This window comes from Maylandia zebra, linkage group LG3 (assembly GCF_041146795.1).
Source record: "Maylandia zebra isolate NMK-2024a linkage group LG3, Mzebra_GT3a, whole genome shotgun sequence".
NCBI classification, from domain to species: Eukaryota; Metazoa; Chordata; class Actinopteri; order Cichliformes; family Cichlidae; genus Maylandia; species Maylandia zebra.
This window is the reverse complement of record NC_135169.1, coordinates 51,607,504-51,632,914: the sequence shown is the minus strand read 5'-3', so window position 1 is coordinate 51,632,914 and position 25,411 is coordinate 51,607,504. Positions and strand designations below refer to the sequence as shown.

Sequence of the window (25,411 nt, the reverse complement as noted above, 5' to 3'; positions counted from 1 at the left end):
CAGGCCCTGGTGTGGTGTAAGTGGCCTGAGCAAGAGCCACAGACCCTGGTGTGGTGTAATTGGCCTCAATAGCAACTAAGGCCCTGGTGTGGTGTAAGTGGCCTCAGCCAGCAGCCACAGGCCCTGGTGTGGTGTAAGTGGCCTCAGCCAGAGCCACAGGCCCTGGTGTGGTGTAAGTGGCCTCAGCCAGTGCCACAGGCCCTGGTGTGGTGTAAGTGGCCTGAGCAAGAGCCACAGACCCTGGTGTGGTGTAATTGGCCTCAATAGCAACTAAGGCCCTGGTGTGGTGTAGGTGGCCTCAGCCAGCAGCCACAGGCCCTGGTGTGGTGTAAGTGGCCTCAGTCAGAAGCCACAGTCACTGGTGTGGTGTAAGTGGCCTCAGCCAGAAGCCACTGGCCCTGGTGTGGTGTAGGTGGCCTCAGCCAGCAGCCACAGGCCCTTGTGTGGTGTAAGTGGCCTCAGCCAGCAGCCACAGGCCCTGGTGTGGTGTAAGTGGCCTGAGCAAGAGCCACAGACCCTGGTGTGGTGTAATTGGCCTCAGCCAGAGCCACAGGCCCTGGTGTGGTGTAAGTGGCCTCAGCCAGAGCCACAGGCCCTGATGTGGTGTAAGTGGCCCCAGCCGGTCACTCAGGCCCTGGTGTGGTGTAGGTGGCATCAGCTAGCAGCACAAGACATTGGAAAACAGCCAAAAGCAGTGTCGTTAATGTGCCCTCATTAATGGGCAGCTGCTTTTGGTCTTTTAATACACCCCTTCTCTGGATCAAAAGCAGTTCAATGACATGAAAATTAAAGGCTTACAGCACCAGGTATTCCCAGGCAGTCTCCCATCCAAGTACTAACCAAGCCCAGCCCTGCTTAGCTTCCGAGATCAGACGAGGTCGGGCGTGCTCAGGGTGGTATGGCCGTAAGCTGCTGGCCGTAAGCTGCTGGCCCCAGCACAATGTCTCAATTTATGGATTCAAGTGATTAGGTGGCAAGTACCTGAAGTTACGAAGACAATCCTATAACCATAACTGCATGTTTGCATGATACCCTAACCCAAAGGCTCAGTTTGGCATTTATCCAACAGCACAGGCCCTGGATTGTTGAAGATGGCCTCTGGAACCAGCACAGGGCCTGGTGTGTTGTACATGGCCACAGCTAGCAGCACAGGGCCTGGTTGGGTGAAGATGGCCTCGGCCAGAAGCACAGGGTCTGGTGTGATATGAGTGGCCTGAGCCAGAGCCACAGGCCCTGGTGTGGTGTAAGTGGCCTCAGCCAGCAGCCACAGGCCCTGGTGTGGTGTAAGTGGCCTCAGCCAGCAGCCACAGGCCCTGGTGTGGTGTAAGTGGCCTCAGCCAGTGCCACAGGCCCTGGTGTGGTGTAATTGGCCTCAATAGCAACTAAGGCCCTGGTGTGGTGTATGTGGCCTCAGCCAGCAGCCACAGGCCCTGGTGTGGTGTACATGGCCACAGCCAGCAGCCACAGGCCCTGGTGTGGTGTAAGTGGCCTCAATAGCAACTAAGGCCCTGGTGTGGTGTAAGTGGCCTCAGCCAGCAGCCACAGGCCTTGGTGTGGTGTAAGTCGCCTCATCCAGCAGCCACAGGCCCTGGTGTGGTGTAAGTCGCCTCATCCAGCAGCCACAGGCCCTGGTGTGGTGTAAGTGGCCTCAGCCAGCAGCACAGGGCCTGGTTTGGTGAAGATGGCCTCGGCCAGAAGCACAGGGTCTGGTGTGATATGAGTGGCCTGAGCCAGAGCCACAGGCCCTGGTGTGGTGTAATTGGCCTCAATAGCAACTAAGGCCCTGGTGTGGTGTATGTGGCCTCAGCCAGCAGCCACAGGCCCTGGTGTGGTGTACATGGCCACAGCCAGCAGCCACAGGCCCTGGTGTGGTGTAAGTGGCCTCAGCAAGTGCCACAGGCCCTGGTGTGGTGTAAGTGGCCTGAGCAAGAGCCACAGACCCTGGTGTGGTGTAATTGGCCTCAATAGCAACTAATGCCCTGGTGTGGTGTAGGTGGCCTCAGCCAGCAGCCACAGGCCCTGGTGTGGTGTAAGTGGCCTCAATAGCAACTAATGCCCTGATGTGGTGTAAGTGGCCTCAGCCAGCAGCCACAGGCCCTGGTGTGGTGTAAGTGGCCTGACCAAGAGCCACAGACCCTGGTGTGGTGTAATTGGCCTCAATAGCAACTAAGGCCCTGGTGTGGTGTAGGTGGCCTCAGCCAGCAGCCACAGGCCCTGGTGTGGTGTAAGTGGCCTCAGCCAGCAGCCACAGGCCCTGGTGTGGTGTAAGTGGCCTCAGCCAGCAGCCACAGGCCCTGATGTGGTGTAAGTGGCCCCAGCCGGTCACTCAGTCCCTGGTGTGGTGTAGGTGGCATCAGCTAGCAGCACAAGACATTGGAAAACAGCCAAAAGCAATGTCGTTAATGTGCCCTCATTAATGGGCAGCTGCTTTTGGTCTTTTAATACACCCCTTCTCTGGATCAAAAGCGGTTCAATGACATGAAAATGAAAGGCTTACAGTACCAGGTATTCCCAGGCAGTCTCCCATCCAAGTACTAACCAAGCCCAGCCCTGCTTAGCTTCCGAGATCAGACGAGGTCGGGGGTGCTCAGGGTGGTATGGCCGTAAGCTGCTGGCCTCAGCACAATGTCTCAATTTATGGATTCAAGTGATTAGGTGGCAAGTACCTGAAGTTACGAAGACAATCCTTTAACCATACCTGCATGTTTGCATAATACCCTAACCCAAAGGCTCAGTTTGGCATTTATCTAACAGCACAGGCCCTGGATTGTTGAAGATGGCCTCTGGAACCAGCACAGGGCCTGGTGTGTTGTACATGGCCACAGCAAGCAGCACAGGGCCAGGTTTGGTGAAGATGGCCTCGGCCAGAAGCGCAGGGTCTGGTGTGATATGAGTGGCCTGAGCAAGAGCCACAGGCCCTGGTGTGGTGTAAGTGGCCTCAGCCAGCAGCCACAGGCCCTGGTGTGGTGTAAGTGGCCTCAGCCAGTGCCACAGGCCCTGGTGTGGTGTAATTGGCCTCAATAGCAACTAAGGCCCTGGTGTTGTGTATGTGGCCTCAGCCAGCAGCCACAGGCCCTGGTGTGGTGTAAGTGGCCTCAGAAGTAAATAAGGCCCTGGTGTGGTGTAAGTGGCCTCAGCCAGCAGCACAGGGCCTTGTGTCTTGTACATGGCCACAGCAAGCAGCACTGGGCCAGGTTTGGTGAAGATGGCCTTGGCCAGAAGCACAGGGTCTGGTGTGATATGAGTGGCCTGAGCAAGAGCCACAGGCCCTGGTGTGGTGTAAGTGGCCTCAGCCAGAAGCCACAGGCACTGGTGTGGTGTAAGTGGCCTCAGCCAGCAGCCACAGGCCCTTGTGTGGTGTAAGTGGCCTCAGCCAGTGCCACAGGCCCTGGTGTGGTGTAAGTGGCCTCAGCCAGCAGCCACAGGCCCTGGTGTGGTGTAAGTGGCCTCAGCCAGCAGCCACAGGCCCTGGTGTGGTGTAAGTGGCCTGAGCAAGAGCTACAGACCCTGGTGTGGTGTAATTGGCCTCAATAGCAACTAAGGCCCTGGTGTGGTGTAGGTGGCCTCAGCCAGCAGCCACAGGCCCTGGTGTGGTGTAAGTGGCCTCAGCCAGCAGCCACAGGCCCTGGTGTGGTGTAAGTGGCCTCAGCCAGCAGCCACAGGCCCTGGTGTGGTGTAAGTGGCCTCAGCCAGTGCCACAGGCCCTGGTGTGGTGTAATTGGCCTCAATAGCAACTAAGGCCCTGGTGTGGTGTATGTGGCCTCAGCCAGCAGCCACAGGCCCTTGTGTGGTGTACATGGCCACAGCCAGCAGCCACAGGCCCTGGTGTGGTGTAAGTGGCCTCAATAGCAACTAAGGCCCTGGTGTGGTGTAAGTGGCCTGAGCAAGAGCCACAGGCCCTGGTGTGGTGTAAGTGGTCTCAGCCAGCAGCCACAGGCCCTGGTGTGGTGTAGGTGGCCTCAGCCAGCAGCCAAAGGCCCTTGTGTGGTGTAAGTGGCCTCAGCCAGCAGCCACAGGCCCTGGTGTGGTGTAAGTGGCCTCAGAAGCAAATAAGGCCGTGGTGTGGTGTAAGTGGCCTCAGCCAGAGCCACAGGCCCTGGTGTGGTGTAAGTGGCCTCAATAGCAACTAAGGCCCTGGTGTGGTGTAAGTGGCCTCAGCCAGAGCCACAGGCCCTGGTGTGGTGTAAGTGGCCTCAGCCAGTGCCACAGGCCCTGGTGTGGTGTAAGTGGCCTGAGCAAGAGCAACAGACCCTGGTGTGGTGTAATTGGCCTCAATAGCAACTAATGCCCTGGTGTGGTGTAAGTGGCCTCAGCCAGCAGCCACAGGCCCTGGTGTGGTGTAAGTGGCCTGAGCAAGAGCCACAGACCCTGGTGTGGTGTAATTGGCCTCAATAGCAACTAAGGCCCTGGTGTGGTGTAGGTGGCCTCAGCCAGCAGCCACAGGCCCTGGTGTGGTGTAAGTGGCCTCAGTCAGAAGCCACAGTCACTGGTGTGGTGTAAGTGGCCTCAGCCAGAAGCCACTGGCCCTGGTGTGGTGTAGGTGGCCTCAGCCAGCAGCCACAGGCCCTTGTGTGGTGTAAGTGACCTCAGCCAGCAGCCACAGGCCCTGGTGTGGTGTAAGTGGCCTGAGCAAGAGCCACAGACCCTGGTGTGGTGTAATTGGCCTCAATAGCAACTAAGGCCCTGGTGTGGTGTTAGTGGCCTCAGCCAGCAGCCACAGGCCCTGGTGTGGTGTAAGTGGCCTGAGCAATAGCCACAGACCCTGGTGTGGTGTAATTGGCCTCAATAGCAACTAAGGCCCTGGTGTGGTGTTAGTGGCCTCAGCCAGCAGCCACAGGCCCTGGTGTGGTGTAAGTGGCCTCAGCCAGAGCCACAGGCCCTGATGTGGTGTAAGTGGCCCCAGCCGGTCACTCAGGCCCTGGTGTGGTGTAGGTGGCATCAGCTAGCAGCACAAGACATTGGAAAACAGCCAAAAGCAATGTCGTTAATGTGCCCTCATTAATGGGCAGCTGCTTTTGGTCTTTTAATACACCCCTTCTCTGGATCAAAAGCGGTTCAATGACATGAAAATGAAAGGCTTACAGCACCAGGTATTCCCAGGCAGTCTCCCATCCAAGTACTAACCAAGCCCAGCCCTGCTTAGCTTCCGAGATCAGACGAGGTCGGGCGTGCTCAGGGTGGTATGGCCGTAAGCTGCTGGCCCCAGCACAATGTCTCAATTTATGGATTCAACTGATTAGGTGGCAAGTACCTGAAGTTACGAAGACAATCCTATAACCATACCTGCATGTTTGCATAATACCCTAACCCAAAGGCTCAGTTTGGCATTTATCTAACAGCACAGGCCCTGGATTGTTGAAGATGGCCTCTGGAACCAGCACAGGGCCTGGTGTGTTGTACATGGCCACAGCAAGCAGCACAGGGCCAGGTTTGGTGAAGATGGCCTCGGCCAGAAACGCAGGGTCTGGTGTGATATGAGTGGCCTGAGCAAGAGCCACAGGCCCTGGTGTGGTGTAAGTGGCCTCAGCCAGCAGCCACAGGCCCTGGTGTGGTGTAAGTGGCCTCAGCCAGCAGCCACAGGCCCTGGTGTGGTGTAATTGGCCTCAATAGCAACTAAGGCCCTGGTGTTGTGTATGTGGCCTCAGCCAGCAGGCACAGGCCCTGGTGTGGTGTAAGTGGCCTCAGAAGTAAATAAGGCCCTGGTGTGGTGTAAGTGGCCTCAGCCAGCAGCACAGGGCCTTGTGTCTTGTACATGGCCACAGCAAGCAGCACTGGGCCAGGTTTGGTGAAGATGGCCTTGGCCAGAAGCACAGGGTCTGGTGTGATATGAGTTGCCTGAGCAAGAGCCACAGGCCCTGGTGTGGTGTAAGTGGCCTCAGCCAGAAGCCACAGGCCCTGGTGTGGTGTAGGTGGCCTCAGCCAGCAGCCACAGGCCCTTGTGTGGTGTAAGTGGCCTCAGCCAGCAGCCACAGGCCCTGGTGTGGTGTAAGTGGTCTCAGCCAGCAGCCACAGGCCCTGGTGTGGTGTAAGTGGCCTCAGCCAGCAGCCACAGGCCCTGGTGTGGTGTAAGTGGCCTGAGCAAGAGCTACAGACCCTGGTGTGGTGTAATTGGCCTCAATAGCAACTAAGGCCCTGGTGTGGTGTAGGTGGCCTCAGCCAGCAGCCACAGGCCCTGGTGTGGTGTAAGTGGCATCAGCCAGCAGCCACAGGCCCTGGTGTGGTGTAAGTGGCCCCAGCCGGTCACTCAGGCCCTGGTGTGGTGTAGGTGGCATCAGCTAGCAGCACAAGACATTGGAAAACAGCCAAAAGCAATGTCGTTAATGTGCCCTCATTAATGGGCAGCTGCTTTTGGTCTTTTAATACACCCCTTCTCTGGATCAAAAGCGGTTCAATGACATGAAAATGAAAGGCTTACAGCACCAGGTTTTCCAAGGAAGTCTCCCATCCAAGTACTAACCAAGCCCAGCCCTGCTTAGCTTCCGAGATCAGACGAGGTCGGGCGTGCTCAGGGTGGTATGGCCGTAAGCTGCTGGCCCCAGCACAATGTCTCAATTTATGGATTCAACTGATTAGGTGGCAAGTACCTGAAGTTACGAAGACAATCCTATAACCATACCTGCATGTTTGCATAATACCCTAACCCAAAGGCTCAGTTTAGCATTTATCCAACAGCACAGGCCCTGGATTGTTGAAGATGGCCTCAGGAACCAGAACAGGGCCTGGTGTGTTGTACATGGCCACAGCTAGCAGCACAGGGCCTGGTTTGGTGAAGATGGCCTCGGCCAGAAGCACAGGGCCTGGTGTGATATGAGTGGCCTGAGCAAGAGCCACAGGCCCTGGTGTGGTGTAATTGGCCTCAATAGCAACTAAGGCCCTGGTGTGGTGTATGTGGCCTCAGCCAGCAGCCACAGGCCCTTGTGTGGTGTAAGTGGCCTCAGAAGCAAATAAGGCCGTGGTGTGGTGTAAGTGGCCTCAGCCAGAGCCACAGGCCCTGGTGTGGTGTAAGTGGCCTCAGCCAGCAGCCACAGGCACTGGTGTGGTGTAAGTGGCCTCAGCCAGAAGCCACAGGCACTGGTGTGGTGTAAGTGCCCTCAGCCAGCAGCCACAGGCCCTGGTGTGGTGTAAGTGGCCTCAGCCAGCAGCCACAGGCCCTGGTGTGGTGTAAGTGGCCTCAGCCAGCAGCCACAGGCCCTGGTGTGGTGTAAGTGGCCTCAATAGCAACTAATGCCCTGGTGTGGTGTAGGTGGCCTCAGCCAGCAGCCACAGGCCCTGGTGTGGTGTAAGTGGCTTCAGCCAGTGCCACAGGCCCTGGTGTGGTGTAAGTGGCCTGAGCAAGAGCCACAGACCCTGGTGTGGTGTAATTGGCCTCAATAGCAACTAATGCCCTGGTGTGGTGTAAGTGGCCTCAGCCAGCAGCCACAGGCCCTGGTGTGGTGTAAGTGGCCTCAGCCAGCAGCCACAGGCCCTGATGTGGTGTAAGTGGCCCCAGCCGGTCACTCAGGCCCTGGTGTGGTGTAGGTGGCATCAGCTAGCAGCACAAGACATTGGAAAACAGCCAAAAGCAATGTCGTTAATGTGCCCTCATTAATGGGCAGCTGCTTTTGGTCTTTTAATACACCCCTTCTCTGGATCAAATGCGGTTCAATGACATGAAAATGAAAGGCTTACAGCACCAGGTATTCCCAGGTAGTCTCCCATCCAAGTACTAACCAAGCCCAGCCCTGCTTAGCTTCCGAGATCAGACGAGGTCGGGCGTGCTCAGGGTGGTATGGCCGTAAGCTGCTGGCCCCAGCACAATGTCTCAATTTATGGATTCAAGTGATTAGGTGGCAAGTACCTGAAGTTACGAAGACAATCCTTTAACCATACCTGCATGTTTGCATAATACCCTAACCCAAAGGCTCAGTTTAGCATTTATCTAACAGCACAGGCCCTGGATTGTTGAAGATGGCCTCAGGAACAAGCACAGGGCCTGGTGTGTTGTACATGGCCACAGCAAGAAGCACAGGGCCTGGTTTGGTGAAGATGGCCTCGGCCAGAAGCACAGGGCCTGGTGTGATATGAGTGGCCTGAGCAAGAGCCACAGGCCCTGGTGTGGTGTAAGTGGCCTGAGCAAGAGCCACAGGCCCTGGTGTGGTGTAGGTGGCCTCAGCCAGCAGTCACAGGCCCTTGTGTGGTGTAAGTGGCCTCAGCCAGCAGCCACAGGCCCTGGTGTGGTGTAAGTGGCCTGAGCAAGAGCCACAGACCCTGGTGTGGTGTAATTGGCCTCAATAGCAACTAAGGCCCTGGTGTGGTGTAGGTGGCCTCAGCCAGCAGCCACAGGCCTTGGTGTGGTGTAAGTGGCCTCAGCCAGAGCCACAGGCCCTGGTGTGGTGTAATTGGCCTCAATAGCAACTAAGGCCCTGGTGTGGTGTATGTGGCCTCAGCCAGCAGCCACAGGCCCTGGTGTGGTGTAAGTGGCCTCAATAGCAACTAAGGCCCTGGTGTGGTGTAAGTGGCCTCAGACAGCAGCCACAGGCCTTGGTGTGGTGTAAGTCGCCTCATCCAGCAGCCACAGGCCCTGGTGTGGTGTAAGTGGCCTCAGCCAGCAGCCACAGGCCCTGGTGTGGTGTAATTGGCCTCAATAGCAACTAAGGCCCTGGTGTGGTGTAAGTGGCCTCAGCCAGCAGCCACAGGCCCTGGTGTGGTGTAAGTGGCCTCAGCGAGCAGCCACAGGCCCTGATGTGGTGTAAGTGGCCCCAGCCGGTCACTCAGGCCCTGGTGTGGTGTAGGTGCCATCAGCTAGCAGCACAAGACATTGGAAAACAGCCAAAAGCAATGTCGTTAATGTGCCCTCATTAATGGGCAGCTGCTTTTGGTCTTTTAATACACCCCTTCTCTGGATCAAAAGCGGTTCAATGACATGAAAATAAAAGGCTTACAGCACCAGGTATTCCCAGGCAGTCTCCCATCCAAGTACTAACCAAGCCCAGCCCTGCTTAGCTTCCGAGATCAGACGAGGTCGGGCGTGCTCAGGGTGGTATGGCCGTAAGCTGCTGGCCCCAGCACAATGTCTCAATTTATGGATTCAAGTGATTAGGTGGCAAGTACCTGAAGTTACGAAGACAATCCTTTAACCATACCTGCATGTTTGCATAATACCCTAACCCAAAGGCTCAGTTTAGCATTTATCTAACAGCACAGGCCCTGGATTGTTGAAGATGGCCTCAGGAACCAGCACAGGGCCTGGTGTGTTGTACATGGCCACAGCTAGCAGCACAGGGCCTGGTTTGGTGAAGATGGCCTCGGCCAGAAGCGCAGGGCCTGGTGTGATGTGAGTGGCCTGAGCAAGAGCCACAGGCCCTGGTGTGGTGTAAGTGGCCTCAGCCAGCAGCCACAGGCACTGGTGTGGTGTAAGTGGCCTCAGCCAGAAGCCACAGGCACTGGTGTGGTGTAAGTGCCCTCAGCCAGCAGCCACAGGCCCTGGTGTGGTGTAAGTGGCCTCAGCCAGCAGCCACAGGCCCTGGTGTGGTGTAAGTGGCCTCAGCCAGCAGCCACAGGCCCTGGTGTGGTGTAAGTGGCCTCAATAGCAACTAATGCCCTGGTGTGGTGTAGGTGGCCTCAGCCAGCAGCCACAGGCCCTGGTGTGGTGTAAGTGGCTTCAGCCAGTGCCACAGGCCCTGGTGTGGTGTAAGTGGCCTGAGCAAGAGCCACAGACCCTGGTGTGGTGTAATTGGCCTCAATAGCAACTAATGCCCTGGTGTGGTGTAAGTGGCCTCAGCCAGCAGCCACAGGCCCTGGTGTGGTGTAAGTGGCCTCAGCCAGCAGCCACAGGCCCTGATGTGGTGTAAGTGGCCCCAGCCGGTCACTCAGGCCCTGGTGTGGTGTAGGTGGCATCAGCTAGCAGCACAAGACATTGGAAAACAGCCAAAAGCAATGTCGTTAATGTGCCCTCATTAATGGGCAGCTGCTTTTGGTCTTTTAATACACCCCTTCTCTGGATCAAATGCGGTTCAATGACATGAAAATGAAAGGCTTACAGCACCAGGTATTCCCAGGTAGTCTCCCATCCAAGTACTAACCAAGCCCAGCCCTGCTTAGCTTCCGAGATCAGACGAGGTCGGGCGTGCTCAGGGTGGTATGGCCGTAAGCTGCTGGCCCCAGCACAATGTCTCAATTTATGGATTCAAGTGATTAGGTGGCAAGTACCTGAAGTTACGAAGACAATCCTTTAACCATACCTGCATGTTTGCATAATACCCTAACCCAAAGGCTCAGTTTAGCATTTATCTAACAGCACAGGCCCTGGATTGTTGAAGATGGCCTCAGGAACAAGCACAGGGCCTGGTGTGTTGTACATGGCCACAGCAAGAAGCACAGGGCCTGGTTTGGTGAAGATGGCCTCGGCCAGAAGCACAGGGCCTGGTGTGATATGAGTGGCCTGAGCAAGAGCCACAGGCCCTGGTGTGGTGTAAGTGGCCTGAGCAAGAGCCACAGGCCCTGGTGTGGTGTAGGTGGCCTCAGCCAGCAGTCACAGGCCCTTGTGTGGTGTAAGTGGCCTCAGCCAGCAGCCACAGGCCCTGGTGTGGTGTAAGTGGCCTGAGCAAGAGCCACAGACCCTGGTGTGGTGTAATTGGCCTCAATAGCAACTAAGGCCCTGGTGTGGTGTAGGTGGCCTCAGCCAGCAGCCACAGGCCTTGGTGTGGTGTAAGTGGCCTCAGCCAGAGCCACAGGCCCTGGTGTGGTGTAATTGGCCTCAATAGCAACTAAGGCCCTGGTGTGGTGTATGTGGCCTCAGCCAGCAGCCACAGGCCCTGGTGTGGTGTAAGTGGCCTCAATAGCAACTAAGGCCCTGGTGTGGTGTAAGTGGCCTCAGACAGCAGCCACAGGCCTTGGTGTGGTGTAAGTCGCCTCATCCAGCAGCCACAGGCCCTGGTGTGGTGTAAGTGGCCTCAGCCAGCAGCCACAGGCCCTGGTGTGGTGTAATTGGCCTCAATAGCAACTAAGGCCCTGGTGTGGTGTAAGTGGCCTCAGCCAGCAGCCACAGGCCCTGGTGTGGTGTAAGTGGCCTCAGCCAGCAGCCACAGGCCCTGATGTGGTGTAAGTGGCCCCAGCCGGTCACTCAGGCCCTGGTGTGGTGTAGGTGGCATCAGCTAGCAGCACAAGACATTGGAAAACAGCCAAAAGCAATGTCGTTAATGTGCCCTCATTAATGGGCAGCTGCTTTTGGTCTTTTAATACACCCCTTCTCTGGATCAAAAGCGGTTCAATGACATGAAAATGAAAGGCTTACAGCACCAGGTATTCCCAGGCAGTCTCCCATCCAAGTACTAACCAAGCCCAGCCCTGCTTAGCTTCCGAGATCAGACGAGGTCGGGCGTGCTCAGGGTGGTATGGCCGTAAGCTGCTGGCCCCAGCACAATGTCTCAATTTATGGATTCAACTGATTAGGTGGCAAGTACCTGAAGTTACGAAGACAATCCTTTAACCATACCTGCATGTTTGCATAATACCCTAACCCAAAGGCTCAGTTTAGCATTTATCCAACAGCACAGGCCCTGGATTGTTGAAGATGGCCTCAGGAACCAGCACAGGGCCTGGTGTGTTGTACATGGCCACAGCTAGCAGCACAGGGCCTGGTTTGGTGAAGATGGCCTCGGCCAGAAGCGCAGGGCCTGGTGTGATGTGAGTGGCCTGAGCAAGAGCCACAGGCCCTGGTGTGGTGTAAGTGGCCTCAGCCAGAAGCCACAGGCACTGGTGTGGTGTAGGTGGCCTCAGCCAGCAGCCACAGGCCCTGGTGTGGTGTAAGTGGCCTCAGCCAGCAGCCACAGGCCCTGGTGTGGTGTAAGTGGCCTCAGCCAGCAGCCACAGGCCCTGGTGTGGTGTAAGTGGCCTCAGCCAGCAGCCACAGGCCCTGGTGTGGTGTAAGTGGCCTCAGCCAGAGCCACTAAGGCCCTGGTGTAGTGTAAGTGGCCTCAGCCAGTGCCACAGGCCCTGGTGTGGTGTAAGTGGCCTGAGCAAGAGCCACAGACCCTGGTGTGGTGTAATTGGCCTCAATAGCAACTAATGCCCTGGTGTGGTGTAGGTGGCCTCAGCCAGCAGCCACAGGCCCTGGTGTGGTGTAAGTGGCCTCAGCCAGTGCCACAGGCCCTGGTGTGGTGTAAGGGGCCTCAATAGCAACTAATGCCCTGGTGTGGTGTAAGTGGCCTCAGCCAGCAGCCACAGGCACTGGTGTGGTGTAAGTGGCCTCAGCCAGCAGCCACAGGCCCTGGTGTGGTGTAAGTGGCCTCAGCCAGCAGCCACAGGCCCTGGTGTGGTGTAAGTGGCCTGAGCCAGCAGCCACAGGCCCTGGTGTGGTGTAAGTGGCCTCAGCCAGAAGCCACAGGCACTGGTGTGGTGTAAGTGCCCTCAGCCAGCAGCCACAGGCCCTGGTGTGGTGTAAGTGACCTCAGCCAGCAGCCACAGGCCCTGGTGTGGTGTAAGTGGCCTCAGCCAGTGCCACAGGCCCTGGTGTGGTGTAAGTGGCCTGAGCAAGAGTCACAGACCCTGGTGTGGTGTAATTGGCCTCAATAGCAACTAATGCCCTGCTGTGGTGTAGGTGGCCTCAGCCAGCAGCCACAGGCCCTGGTGTGGTGTAAGTGGCCTCAGCCAGTGCCACAGGCCCTGGTGTGGTGTAAGGGGCCTCAATAGCAACTAATGCCCTGGTGTGGTGTAAGTGGCCTCAGCCAGCAGCCACAGGCACTGGTGTGGTGTAAGTGCCCTCAGCCAGCAGCCACAGGCCCTGGTGTGGTGTAAGTGGCCTCAGCCAGCAGCCACAGGCCCTGGTGTGGTGTAAGTGGCCTGAGCAAGAGCCACAGGCACTGGTGTGGTGTAAGTGCCCTCAGCCAGCAGCCACAGGCCCTGGTGTGGTGTAAGTGGCCTCAGCCAGCAGCCACAGGCCCTGGTGTGGTGTAAGTGGCCTCAGCCAGCAGCCACAGGCCCTGGTGTGGTGTAAGTGGCCTCAGCCAGCAGCCACAGGCCCTGGTGTGGTGTAAGTGGCCTCAGCCAGTGCCACAGGCCCTGGTGTGGTGTAAGTGGCCTGAGCAAGAGTCACAGACCCTGGTGTGGTGTAATTGGCCTCAATAGCAACTAATGCCCTGGTGTGGTGTAGGTGGCCTCAGCCAGCAGCCACAGGCCCTGATGTGGTGTAAGTGGCCCCAGCCGGTCACTCAGTCCCTGGTGTGGTGTAGGTGGCATCAGCTAGCAGCACAAGACATTGGAAAACAGCCAAAAGCAATGTCGTTAATGTGCCCTCATTAATGGGCAGCTGCTTTTGGTCTTTTAATACACCCCTTCTCTGGATCAAAAGCGGTTCAATGACCTGAAAATGAAAGGCTTACAGCACCAGGTATTCCCAGGGAGTCTCCCATCCAAGTACTAACCAAGCCCAGCCCTGCTTAGCTTCCAAGATCAGACGAGGTCGGGCGTGCTCAGGGTGGTATGGCCGTAAGCTGCTGGCCCCAGCACAATGTCTCAATTTATGGATTCAACTGATTAGGTGGCAAGTACCTGAAGTTACGAAGACAATCCTTTAACCATACCTGCATGTTTGCATAATACCCTAACCCAAAGGCTCAGTTTAGCATTTATCTAACAGCACAGGCCCTGGATTGTTGAAGATGGCCTCAGGAACAAGCACAGGGCCTGGTGTGTTGTACATGGCCACAGCAAGAAGCACAGGGCCTGGTTTGGTGAAGATGGCCTCGGCCAGAAGCACAGGGCCTGGTGTGATATGAGTGGCCTGAGCAAGAGCCACAGGCCCTGGTGTGGTGTAAGTGGCCTGAGCAAGAGCCACAGGCCCTGGTGTGGTGTAAGTGGTCTCAGCCAGCAGCCACAGGCCCTTGTGTGGTGTAAGTGGCCTCAGCCAGCAGCCACAGGCCCTGGTGTGGTGTAAGTGGCCTGAGCAAGAGCCACAGACCCTGGTGTGGTGTAATTGGCCTCAATAGCAACTAAGGCCCTGGTGTGGTGTAGGTGGCCTCAGCCAGCAGCCACAGGCCTTGGTGTGGTGTATGTGGCCTCAGCCAGCAGCCACAGGCCCTGGTGTGGTGTAAGTGGCCTCAATAGCAACTAAGGCCCTGGTGTGGTGTAAGTGGCCTCAGCCAGCAGCCACAGGCCTTGGTGTGGTGTAAGTCGCCTCATCCAGCAGCCACGGGCCCTGGTGTGGTGTAAGTGGCCTCAGCCAGCAGCCACAGGCCCTGGTGTGGTGTAATTGGCCTCAATAGCAACTAAGGCCCTGGTGTGGTGTAAGTGGCCTGAGCAAGAGCCACAGACCCTGGTGTGGTGTAATTGGCCTCAAAAGCAACTAAGGCCCTGGTGTGGTGTAAGTGGCCTCAGCCAGCAGCCACAGGCCCTGGTGTGGTGTAAGTGGCCTCAGCCAGCAGCCACAGGCCCTGATGTGGTGTAAGTGGCCCCAGCCGGTCACTCAGGCCCTGGTGTGGTGTAGGTGGCATCAGCTAGCAGCACAAGACATTGGAAAACAGCCAAAAGCAATGTCGTTAATGTGCCCTCATTAATGGGCAGCTGCTTTTGGTCTTTTAATACACCCCTTCTCTGGATCAAAAGCGGTTCAATGACATGAAAGGCTTACAGCACCAGGTATTCCCAGGTAGTCTCCCATCCAAGTACTAACCAAGCCCAGCCTTGCTTAGCTTCCGAGATCAGACGAGGTCGGGCGTGCTCAGGGTGGTATGGCCGTAAGCTGCTGGCCCCAGCACAATGTCTCAATTTATGGATTCAACTGATTAGGTGGCAAGTACCTGAAGTTACGAAGACAATCCTTTAACCATACCTGCATGTTTGCATAATACCCTAACCCAAAGGCTCAGTTTAGCATTTATCTAACAGCACAGGCCCTGGATTGTTGAAGATGGCCTCAGGAACCAGCACAGGGCCTGGTGTGTTGTACATGGCCACAGCTAGCAGCACAGGGCCTGGTTTGGTGAAGATGGCCTCGGCCAGAAGCGCAGGGCCTGGTGTGATGTGAGTGGCCTGAGCAAGAGCCACAGGCCCTGGTGTGGTGTAGGTGGCCTCAGCCAGAAGCCACAGGCCCTGGTGTGGTGTAAGTGGCCTGAGCCAGCAGCCACAGGCCCTGGTGTGGTGTAAGTGGCCTCAGCCAGAAGCCACAGGCACTGGTGTGGTGTAAGTGCCCTCAGCCAGCAGCCACAGGCCCTGGTGTGGTGTAAGTGACCTCAGCCAGCAGCCACAGGCCCTGGTGTGGTGTAAGTGGCCTCAGCCAGCAGCCACAGGCCCTGGTGTGGTGTAAGTGGCCTCAGCCAGTGCCACAGGCCCTGGTGTGGTGTAAGGGGCCTCAATAGCAACTAATGCCCTGGTGTGGTGTAAGTGGCCTGAGCAAGAGTCACAGACCCTGGTGTGGTGTAATTGGCCTCAATAGCAACTAATGCCCTGCTGTGGTGTAGGTGGCCTCAGCCAGCAGCCACAGGCCCTGGTGTGGTGTAAGTGGCCTCAGCCAGTGCCACAGGCCCTGGTGTGGTGTAAGGGGCCTCAATAGCAACTAATGCCCTGGTGTGGTGTAAGTGGCCTGAGCAAGAGCCACAGGCACTGGTGTGGTGTAAGTGCCCTCAGCCAGCAGCCACAGGCCCTGGTGTGGTGTAAGTGGCCTCAGCCAGCAGCCACAGGCCCTGGTGTGGTGTAAGTGGCCTCAGCCAGCAGCCACAGGCCCTGGTGTGGTGTAAGTGGCCTCAGCCAGCAGCCACAGGCCCTGGTGTGGTGTAAGTGGCCTCAGCCAGTGCCACAGGCCCTGGTGTGGTGTAAGTGGCCTCAATAGCAACTAATGCCCTGGTGTGGTGTAGGTGGCCTCAGCCAGCAGCCACAGGCCCTGATGTGGTGTAAGTGGCCCCAGCCGGTCACTCAGTCCCTGGTGTGGTGTAGGTGGCATCAGCTAGCAGCACAAGACATTGGAAAACAGCCAAAAGCAATGTCGTTAATGTGCCCTCATTAATGGGCAGCTGCTTTTGGTCTTTTAATACACCCCTTCTCTGGATCAAAAGCGGTTCAATGACCTGAAAATGAAAGGCTTACAGCACCAGGTATTCCCAGGGAGTCTCCCATCCAAGTACTAACCAAGCCCAGCCCTGCTTAGCTTCCAAGATCAGACGAGGTCGGACGTGCTCAGGGTGGTATGGCCGTAAGCTGCTGGCCCCAGCACAATGTCTCAATTTATGGATTCAACTGATTAGGTGGCAAGTACCTGAAGTTACGAAGACAATCCTTTAACCATACCTGCATGTTTGCATAATACCCTAACCCAAAGGCTCAGTTTAGCATTTATCTAACAGCACAGGCCCTGGATTGTTGAAGATGGCCTCAGGAACAAGCACAGGGCCTGGTGTGTTGTACATGGCCACAGCAAGAAGCACAGGGCCTGGTTTGGTGAAGATGGCCTCGGCCAGAAGCACAGGGCCTGGTGTGATATGAGTGGCCTGAGCAAGAGCCACAGGCCCTGGTGTGGTGTAAGTGGCCTGAGCAAGAGCCACAGGCCCTGGTGTGGTGTAAGTGGTCTCAGCCAGCAGCCACAGGCCCTTGTGTGGTGTAAGTGGCCTCAGCCAGCAGCCACAGGCCCTGGTGTGGTGTAAGTGGCCTGAGCAAGAGCCACAGACCCTGGTGTGGTGTAATTGGCCTCAATAGCAACTAAGGCCCTGGTGTGGTGTAGGTGGCCTCAGCCAGCAGCCACAGGCCTTGGTGTGGTGTAAGTGGCCTCAGCCAGAGCCACAGGCCCTGGTGTGGTGTAATTGGCCTCAATAGCAACTAAGGCCCTGGTGTGGTGTATGTGGCCTCAGCCAGCAGCCACAGGCCCTGGTGTGGTGTAAGTGGCCTCAATAGCAACTAAGGCCCTGGTGTGGTGTAAGTGGCCTCAGCCAGCAGCCACAGGCCTTGGTGTGGTGTAAGTCGCCTCATCCAGCAGCCACAGGCCCTGGTGTGGTGTAAGTGGCCTCAGCCAGCAGCCACAGGCCCTGGTGTGGTGTAAGTGGCCTGAGCAAGAGCCACAGACCCTGGTGTGGTGTAATTGGCCTCAAAAGCAACTAAGGCCCTGGTGTGGTGTAAGTGGCCTCAGCCAGCAGCCACAGGCCCTGGTGTGGTGTAAGTGGCCTCAGCCAGCAGCCACAGGCCCTGATGTGGTGTAAGTGGCCCCAGCCGGTCACTCAGGCCCTGGTGTGGTGTAGGTGGCATCAGCTAGCAGCACAAGACATTGGAAAACAGCCAAAAGCAATGTCGTTAATGTGCCCTCATTAATGGGCAGCTGCTTTTGGTCTTTTAATACACCCCTTCTCTGGATCAAAAGCGGTTCAATGACATGAAAATGAAAGGCTTACAGCACCAGGTATTCCCAGGCAGTCTCCCATCCAAGTACTAACCAAGCCCAGCCCTGCTTACCTTCCGAGATCAGACGAGGTCGGGCGTGCTCAGGGTGGTATGGCCGTAAGCTGCTGGCCCCAGCACAATGTCTCAATTTATGGATTCAACTGATTAGGTGGCAAGTACCTGAAGTTACGAAGACAATCCTTTAACCATACCTGCATGTTTGCATAATACCCTAACCCAAAGGCTCAGTTTAGCATTTATCTAACAGCACAGGCCCTGGATTGTTGAAGATGGCCTCAGGAACAAGCACAGGGCCTGGTGTGTTGTACATGGCCACAGCAAGAAGCACAGGGCCTGGTTTGGTGAAGATGGCCTCGGCCAGAAGCACAGGGCCTGGTGTGATATGAGTGGCCTGAGCAAGAGCCACAGGCCCTGGTGTGGTGTAAGTGGCCTGAGCAAGAGCCACAGGCCCTGGTGTGGTGTAAGTGGTCTCAGCCAGCAGCCACAGGCCCTTGTGTGGTGTAAGTGGCCTCAGCCAGCAGCCACAGGCCCTGGTGTGGTGTAAGTGGCCTGAGCAAGAGCCACAGACCCTGGTGTGGTGTAATTGGCCTCAATAGCAACTAAGGCCCTGGTGTGGTGTAGGTGGCCTCAGCCAGCAGCCACAGGCCTTGGTGTGGTGTAAGTGGCCTCAGCCAGAGCCACAGGCCCTGGTGTGGTGTAATTGGCCTCAATAGCAACTAAGGCCCTGGTGTGGTGTATGTGGCCTCAGCCAGCAGCCACAGGCCTTGGTGTGGTGTAATTGGCCTCAATAGCAACTAAGGCCCTGGTGTGGTGTAAGTGGCCTCAGCCAGCAGCCACAGGCCTTGGTGTGGTGTAATTGGCCTCAATAGCAACTAAGGCCCTGGTGTGGTGTAAGTGGCCTCAATAGCAACTAAGGCCCTGGTGTGGTGTAAGTGGCCTCAGCCAGCAGCCACAGGCCTTGGTGTGGTGTAATTGGCCTCAATAGCAACTAAGGCCCTGGTGTGGTGTAAGTGGCCTGAGCAAGAGCCACAGACCCTGGTGTGGTGTAATTGGCCTCAAAAGCAACTAAGGCCCTGGTGTGGTGTAAGTGGCCTCAGCCAGCAGCCACAGGCCCTGGTGTGGTGTAAGTGGCCTCAGCCAGCAGCCACAGGCCCTGATGTGGTGTAAGTGGCCCCAGCCGGTCACTCAGGCCCTGGTGTGGTGTAGGTGGCATCAGCTAGCAGCACAAGACATTGGAAAACAGCCAAAAGCAATGTCGTTAATGTGCCCTCATTAATGGGCAGCTGCTTTTGGTCTTTTAATACACCCCTTCTCTGGATCAAAAGCGGTTCAATGACATGAAAATGAAAGGCTTACAGCACCAGGTATTCCCAGGTAGTCTCCCATCCAAGTACTAACCAAGCCCAGCCCTGCTTAGCTTCCGAGATCAGACGAGGTCGGGCGTGCTCAGGGTGGTATGGCCGTAAGCTGCCGGCCCCAGCACAATGTCTCAATTTATGGATTCAACTGATTAGGTGGCAAGTACCTGAAGTTACGAAGACAATCCTTTAACCATACCTGCATGTTTGCATAATACCCTAACCCAAAGGCTCAGTTTAGCATTTATCTAACAGCACAGGCCCTGGATTGTTGAAGATGGCCTCAGGAACCAGCACAGGGCCTGGTGTGTTGTACATGGCCACAGCTAGCAGCACAGGGCCTGGTTTGGTGAAGATGGCCTCGGCCAGAAGCACAGGGCCTGGTGTGATATGAGTGGCCTGAGCAAGAGCCACAGACCCTGGTGTGGTGTAAGTGCCCTCAGCCAGAAGCCACAGGCACTGGTGTGGTGTAAGTGCCCTCAGCCAGCAGCCACAGGCCCTGGTGTGGTGTAAGTGACCTCAGCCAGCAGCCACAGGCCCTGGTGTGGTGTAAGTGGCCTCAGCCAGCAGCCACAGGCCCTGGTGTGGTGTAAGTGGCCTCAGCCAGCAGCCACAGGCCCTGGTGTGGTGTAAGTGGCCTCAGCCAGTGCCACAGGCCCTGGTGTGGTGTAAGTGGCCTGAGCAAGAGCCACAGACCCTGGTGTGGTGTAATTGGCCTCAATAGCAACTAATGCCCTGGTGTGGTGTAAGTGGCCTCAGCCAGCAGCCACAGGCCCTGGTGTGGTGTAAGTGGCCTCAGCCAGCAGCCACAGGCCCTGATGTGGTGTAAGTGGCCCCAGCCGGTCACTCAGGCCCTGGTGTGGTGTAGGTGGCATCAGCTAGCAGCACAAGACATTGGAAAACAGCCAAAAGCAATGTCGTTAATGTGCCCTCATTAATGGGCAGCTGCTTTTGGTCTTTTAATACACCCCTTCTCTGGATCAAAAGCGGTTCAATGACATGAAAATGAAAGGCTTACAGCACCAGGTATTCCCAGGTAGTCTCCCATCCAAGTACTAACCAAGCCCAGCCTTGCTTAGCTTCCGAGATCAGACGAGGTCGGGCGTGCTCAGGGTGGTATGGCCGTAAGCTGCTGGCCCCAGCACAATGTCTCAATTTATGGATTCAACTGATTAGGTGGCAAGTACCTGAAGTTACGAAGACAATCCTTTAACCATACCTGCATGTTTGCATAATACCCTAACCCAAAGGCTCAGTTTAGCATTTATCTAACAGCACAGGCCCTGGATTGTTGAAGATGGCCTCAGGAACCAGCACAGGGCCTGGTGTGTTGTACATGGCCACAGCTAGCAGCACAGGGCCTGGTTTGGTGAAGATGGCCTCGGCCAGAAGCGCAGGGCCTGGTGTGATGTGAGTGGCCTGAGCAAGAGCCACAGGCCCTGGTGTGGTGTAGGTGGCCTCAGCCAGAAGCCACAGGCACTGGTGTGGTGTAAGTGGCCTCAGCCAGCAGCCACAGGCCCTGGTGTGGTGTAAGTGGCCTCAGCCAGCAGCCACAGGCCCTGGTGTGGTGTAAGTGGCCTCAGCCAGCAGCCACAGGCCCTGGTGTGGTGTAAGTGGCCTCAGCCAGAGCCACAGGCCCTGGTGTGGTGTAAGTGGCCTCAGCCAGTGCCACAGGCCCTGGTGTGGTGTAAGTGGCCTGAGCAAGAGCCACAGACCCTGGTGTGGTGTAATTGGCCTCAATAGCAACTAATGCCCTGGTGTGGTGTAGGTGGCCTCAGCCAGCAGCCACAGGCCCTGGTGTGGTGTAAGTGGCCTCAATAGCAACTAATGCCCTGGTGTGGTGTAAGTGGCCTCAGCCAGCAGCCACAGGCCCTGGTGTGGTGTAAGTGGCCTGAGCAAGAGCCACAGACCCTGGTGTGGTGTAATTGGCCTCAATAGCAACTAAGGCCCTGGTGTGGTGTAGGTGGCCTCAGCCAGCAGTCACAGACCCTGGTGTGGTGTAATTGGCCTCAATAGCAACTAAGGCCCTGGTGTGGTGTAAGTGGCCTCAGCCAGAAGCCACAGGCCCTGATGTGGTGTAAGTGGCCCCAGCCGGTCACTCAGGCCCTGGTGTGGTGTAGGTGGCATCAGCTAGCAGCACAAGACATTGGAAAACAGCCAAAAGCAATGTCGTTAATGTGCCCTCATTAATGGGCAGCTGCTTTTGGTCTTTTAATACACCCCTTCTCTGGCTCAAAAGCGGTTCAATGACATGAAAATGAAAGGCTTACAGCACCAGGTATTCCCAGGCAGTCTCCCATCCAAGTACTAACCAAGCCCAGCCCTGCTTAGCTTCCGAGATCAGACGAGGTCGGGCGTGCTCAGGGTGGTATGGCCGTAAGCTGCTGGCCCCAGCACAATGTCTCAATTTATGGATTCAACTGATTAGGTGGCAAGTACCTGAAGTTACGAAGACAATCCTTTAACCATACCTGCATGTTTGCATAATACCCTAACCCAAAGGCTCAGTTTAGCATTTATCTAACAGCACAGGCCCTGGATTGTTGAAGATGGCCTCAGGAACCAGCACAGGGCCTGGTGTGTTGTACATGGCCACAGCTAGCAGCACAGGGCCTGGTTTGGTGAAGATGGCCTCGGCCAGAAGTGCAGGGCCTGGTGTGGTGTAAGTGGCCTCAGCCAGCAGCCAAAGGCCCTGGTGTGGTGTAAGTGGCCTCAGCCAGCAGCCACAGGCCCTGGTCTGGTGTAAGTGGCCTCAGCCAGCAGCCACAGGCCCTGGTGTGGTGTAAGTGGCCTCAGCCAGAGCCACAGGCCGTGGTGTAGTGTAAGTGGCCTCAGCCAGTGCCACAGGCCCTGGTGTGGTGTAATTGGCCTGAGCAAGAGCCACAGACCCTGGTGTGGTGTAATTGGCCTCAATAGCAACTAATGCCCTGGTGTGGTGTAAGTGGCCTCAGCCAGCAGCCACAGGCCCTGGTGTGGTGTAAGTGGCCTCAGCCAGCAGCCACAGGCACTGGTGTGGTGTAAGTGGCCTCAGCCAGAAGCCACAGGCACTGGTGTGGTGTAAGTGGCCTCAGCCAGTGCCACAGGCCCTGGTGTGGTGTAAGTGGCCTCAGCCAGCAGCCACAGGCCCTGGTGTGGTGTAAGTGGCCTGAGCCAGCAGCCACAGGCCCTGGTGTGGTGTAAGTGGCCTCAGCCAGAAGCCACAGGCCCTGGTGTGGTGTAAGGGGCCTCAATAGCAACTAATGCCCTGGTGTGGTGTAAGTGGCCTCAGCCAGCAGCCACAGGCACTGGTGTGGTGTAAGTGCCCTCAGCCAGCAGCCACAGGCCCTGGTGTGGTGTAAGTGGCCTCAGCCAGCAGCAACAGGCCCTGGTGTGGTGTAAGTGGCCTCAGCCAGCAGCCACAGGCCCTGGTGTGGTGTAAGTGGCCTGAGCAAGAGGCACAGGCCCTGGTGTGGTGTAAGTGGCCTCAATAGCAACTAATGCCCTGGTGTGGTGTAGGTGGCCTCAGCCAGCAGCCACAGGCCCTGGTGTGGTGTAAGTGGCCTCAATAGCAACTAATGCCCTGGTGTGGTGTAAGTGGCCTCAGCCAGCAGCCACAGGCCCTGGTGTGGTGTAAGTGGCCTGAGCAAGAGCCACAGACCCTGGTGTGGTGTAATTGGCCTCAATAGCAACTAATGCCCTGGTGTGGTGTAAGTGGCCTCAGCCAGCAGCCACAGGCCCTGGTGTGGTGTAAGTGGCCTCAGCCAGCAGCCACAGGCCCTGGTGTGGTGTAAGTGGCCTCAGCCAGTGCCACAGGCCCTGGTGTGGTGTAAGTGGCCTCAATAGCAACTAATGCCCTGGTGTGGTGTAAGTGGCCTCAGCCAGCAGCCACAGGCCCTGGTGTGGTGTAAGTGGCCTGAGCAAGAGCCACAGACCCTGGTGTGGTGTAATTGGCCTCAATAGCAACTAAGGCCCTGGTGTGGTGTAGGTGGCCTCAGCCAGCAGCCACAGGCCCTAGTGTGGTGTAAGTGGCCTCAGCCAGCAGCCACAGGCCCTGATGTGGTGTAAGTGGCCCCAGCCGGTCACTCAGTCCCTGGTGTGGTGTAGGTGGCATCAGCTAGCAGCACAAGACATTGGAAAACAGCCAAAAGCAATGTCGTTAATGTGCCCTCATTAATGGGCAGCTGCTTTTGGTCTTTTAATACACCCCATTCTCTGGATCAAAAGCGGTTCAATGACATGAAAATGAAAGGCTTACAGCACCAGGTATTCCCAGGCAGTCTCCCATCCAAGTACTAACCAAGCCCAGCCCTGCTTAGCTTCCGAGATCAGACGAGGTCGGGCGTGCTCAGGGTGGTATGGCCGTAAGCTGCTGGCCCCAGCACAATGTCTCAATTTATGGATTCAACTGATTAGGTGGCAAGTACCTGAAGTTACGAAGACAATCCTATAACCATACCTGCATGTTTGCATAATACCCTAACCCAAAGGCTCAGTTTAGCATTTATCCAACAGCACAGGCCCTGGATTGTTGAAGATGGCCTCAGGAACCAGCACAGGGCCTGGTGTGTTGTACATGGCCACAGCTAGCAGCACAGGGCCTGGTTTGGTGAAGATGGCCTCGGCCAGAAGCGCAGGGCCTGGTGTGATGTGAGTGGCCTGAGCAAGAGCCACAGGCCCTGGTGTGGTGTAAGTGGCCTCAGCCAGAAGCCACAGGCACTGGTGTGGTGTAAGTGGCCTCAGCCAGCAGCCACAGGCCCTGGTGTGGTGTAAGTGGCCTCAGCCAGCAGCCACAGGCCCTGGTGTGGTGTAAGTGGCCTCAGCCAGAAGCCACAGGCCCTGGTGTGGTGTAAGTGGCCTCAGCCAGCAGCCACAGGCCCTGGTGTGGTGTAAGTGGCCTCAGCCAGAGCCACAGGCCCTGGTGTAGTGTAAGTGGCCTCAGCCAGTGCCACAGGCCCTGGTGTGGTGTAAGTGGCCTGAGCAAGAGCCACAGACCCTGGTGTGGTGTAATTGGCCTCAATAGCAACTAATGCCCTGGTGTGGTGTAAGTGGCCTCAGCCAGTGCCACAGGCCCTGGTGTGGTGTAAGGGGCCTCAATAGCAACTAATGCCCTGGTGTGGTGTAAGTGGCCTCAGCCAGCAGCCACAGGAACTGGTCTGGTGTAAGTGGCCTCAGCCAGCAGCCACAGGCCCTGGTGTGGTGTAAGTGGCCTCAGCCAGAGCCACAGGCCGTGGTGTAGTGTAAGTGGCCTCAGCCAGTGCCACAGGCCCTGGTGTGGTGTAAGTGGCCTGAGCAAGAGCCACAGACCCTGGTGTGGTGTAATTGGCCTCAATAGCAACTAATGCCCTGGTGTGGTGTAAGTGGCCTCAGCCAGCAGCCACAGGCCCTGGTGTGGTGTAAGTGGCCTCAGCCAGTGCCACAGGCCCTGGTGTGGTGTAAGGGGCCTCAATAGCAACTAATGCCCTGGTGTGGTGTAAGTGGCCTCAGCCAGCAGCCACAGGCACTGGTGTGGTGTAAGTGGCCTCAGCCAGCAGCCACAGGCCCTGGTGTGGTGTAAGTGGCCTCAGCCAGCAGCCACAGGCCCTGGTGTGGTGTAAGTGGCCTGAGCCAGCAGCCACAGGCCCTGGTGTGGTGTAAGTGGCCTCAGCCAGAAGCCACAGGCACTGGTGTGGTGTAAGTGGCCTCAGCCAGTGCCACAGGCCCTGGTGTGGTGTAAGTGACCTCAGCCAGCAGCCACAGGCCCTGGTGTGGTGTAAGTGGCCTCAGCCAGCAGCCACAGGCCCTGGTGTGGTGTAAGTGGCCTCAGCCAGTGCCACAGGCCCTGGTGTGGTGTAAGTGGCCTGAGCAAGAGTCACAGACCCTGGTGTGGTGTAATTGGCCTCAATAGCAACTAATGCCCTGGTGTGGTGTAGGTGGCCTCAGCCAGCAGCCACAGGCACTGGTGTGGTGTAAGTGCCCTCAGCCAGCAGCCACAGGCCCTGGTGTGGTGTAAGTCGCCTCAGCCAGCAGCCACAGGCCCTGGTGTGGTGTAAGTGGCCTCAGCCAGCAGCCACAGGCCCTGGTGTGGTGTAAGTGGCCTCAGCCAGTGCCACAGGCCCTGGTGTGGTGTAATTGGCCTCAATAGCAACTAAGGCCCTGGTGTGGTGTATGTGGCCTCAGCCAGCAGCCACAGGCCCTGGTGTGGTGTAAGTGGCCTCAGAAGCAAATAAGGCCGTGGTGTGGTGTAAGTGGCCTCAGCCAGAGCCACAGGCCCTGGTGTGGTGTAAGTGGCCTCAGCCAGTGCCACAGGCCCTGGTGTGGTGTAAGTGGCCTCAGCCAGAGCCACAGGCCCTGGTGTGGTGTAAGTGGCCTCAGCCAGTGCCACAGGCCCTGGTGTGGTGTAAGTGGCCTGAGCAAGAGCCACAGACCCTGGTGTGGTGTAATTGGCCTCAATAGCAAGTAAGGCCCTGGTGTGGTGTAAGTGGCCTCAGCCAGAGCCACAGGCCCTGGTGTGGTGTAAGTGGCCTCAATAGCAAGTAAGGCCCTGGTGTGGTGTAAGTGGCCTCAGCCAGAGCCACAGGCCCTGGTGTGGTGTAAGTGGCCTCAGCCAGTGCCACAGGCCCTGGTGTAGTGTAAGTGGCCTGAGCAAGAGCCACAGACCCTGGTGTGGTGTAATTGGCCTCAATAGCAACTAATGCCCTGGTGTGGTGTAAGTGGCCTCAGCCAGCAGCCACAGGCCC

The 25,411-nt window shown here is 57.0% G+C and overlaps 16 non-coding genes across 16 annotated transcripts; all 16 read right to left on the bottom strand.

Moving 5' to 3' along the window:
- Window positions 1-791: 791 nt before the first annotated feature.
- Window positions 792-910, bottom strand: LOC143417687 (5S ribosomal RNA). The gene has a single exon (XR_013097835.1). It is a non-coding gene; the product is annotated as a 5S ribosomal RNA (ribosomal RNA).
- Window positions 911-2,490: 1,580 nt separating this feature from the next.
- LOC143417308 (5S ribosomal RNA) lies at window positions 2,491-2,609 on the bottom strand. The gene has a single exon (XR_013097528.1). It is a non-coding gene; the product is annotated as a 5S ribosomal RNA (ribosomal RNA).
- A 2,466-nt stretch (window positions 2,610-5,075) lies between these two features.
- On the bottom strand, window positions 5,076-5,194 carry LOC143417686 (5S ribosomal RNA). Its single transcript, XR_013097834.1, has one exon. It is a non-coding gene; the product is annotated as a 5S ribosomal RNA (ribosomal RNA).
- Window positions 5,195-6,408: 1,214 nt separating this feature from the next.
- On the bottom strand, window positions 6,409-6,527 carry LOC143417227 (5S ribosomal RNA). The gene has a single exon (XR_013097444.1). It is a non-coding gene; the product is annotated as a 5S ribosomal RNA (ribosomal RNA).
- A 1,134-nt stretch (window positions 6,528-7,661) lies between these two features.
- LOC143417258 (5S ribosomal RNA) lies at window positions 7,662-7,780 on the bottom strand. Its single transcript, XR_013097476.1, has one exon. It is a non-coding gene; the product is annotated as a 5S ribosomal RNA (ribosomal RNA).
- A 1,134-nt stretch (window positions 7,781-8,914) lies between these two features.
- Window positions 8,915-9,033, bottom strand: LOC143417685 (5S ribosomal RNA). The gene has a single exon (XR_013097833.1). It is a non-coding gene; the product is annotated as a 5S ribosomal RNA (ribosomal RNA).
- Window positions 9,034-10,012: 979 nt separating this feature from the next.
- LOC143417247 (5S ribosomal RNA) lies at window positions 10,013-10,131 on the bottom strand. Its single transcript, XR_013097465.1, has one exon. It is a non-coding gene; the product is annotated as a 5S ribosomal RNA (ribosomal RNA).
- A 1,134-nt stretch (window positions 10,132-11,265) lies between these two features.
- Window positions 11,266-11,384, bottom strand: LOC143417684 (5S ribosomal RNA). The gene has a single exon (XR_013097832.1). It is a non-coding gene; the product is annotated as a 5S ribosomal RNA (ribosomal RNA).
- A 1,967-nt stretch (window positions 11,385-13,351) lies between these two features.
- Window positions 13,352-13,470, bottom strand: LOC143417290 (5S ribosomal RNA). The gene has a single exon (XR_013097510.1). It is a non-coding gene; the product is annotated as a 5S ribosomal RNA (ribosomal RNA).
- A 1,128-nt stretch (window positions 13,471-14,598) lies between these two features.
- LOC143417284 (5S ribosomal RNA) lies at window positions 14,599-14,717 on the bottom strand. Its single transcript, XR_013097504.1, has one exon. It is a non-coding gene; the product is annotated as a 5S ribosomal RNA (ribosomal RNA).
- A 1,332-nt stretch (window positions 14,718-16,049) lies between these two features.
- LOC143417474 (5S ribosomal RNA) lies at window positions 16,050-16,168 on the bottom strand. Its single transcript, XR_013097696.1, has one exon. It is a non-coding gene; the product is annotated as a 5S ribosomal RNA (ribosomal RNA).
- A 1,173-nt stretch (window positions 16,169-17,341) lies between these two features.
- LOC143417934 (5S ribosomal RNA) lies at window positions 17,342-17,460 on the bottom strand. Its single transcript, XR_013098082.1, has one exon. It is a non-coding gene; the product is annotated as a 5S ribosomal RNA (ribosomal RNA).
- A 1,247-nt stretch (window positions 17,461-18,707) lies between these two features.
- LOC143417236 (5S ribosomal RNA) lies at window positions 18,708-18,826 on the bottom strand. Its single transcript, XR_013097454.1, has one exon. It is a non-coding gene; the product is annotated as a 5S ribosomal RNA (ribosomal RNA).
- Window positions 18,827-19,727: 901 nt separating this feature from the next.
- On the bottom strand, window positions 19,728-19,846 carry LOC143417283 (5S ribosomal RNA). The gene has a single exon (XR_013097503.1). It is a non-coding gene; the product is annotated as a 5S ribosomal RNA (ribosomal RNA).
- A 1,133-nt stretch (window positions 19,847-20,979) lies between these two features.
- LOC143417683 (5S ribosomal RNA) lies at window positions 20,980-21,098 on the bottom strand. The gene has a single exon (XR_013097831.1). It is a non-coding gene; the product is annotated as a 5S ribosomal RNA (ribosomal RNA).
- Window positions 21,099-22,943: 1,845 nt separating this feature from the next.
- Window positions 22,944-23,062, bottom strand: LOC143417681 (5S ribosomal RNA). Its single transcript, XR_013097829.1, has one exon. It is a non-coding gene; the product is annotated as a 5S ribosomal RNA (ribosomal RNA).
- Window positions 23,063-25,411: the final 2,349 nt, after the last annotated feature.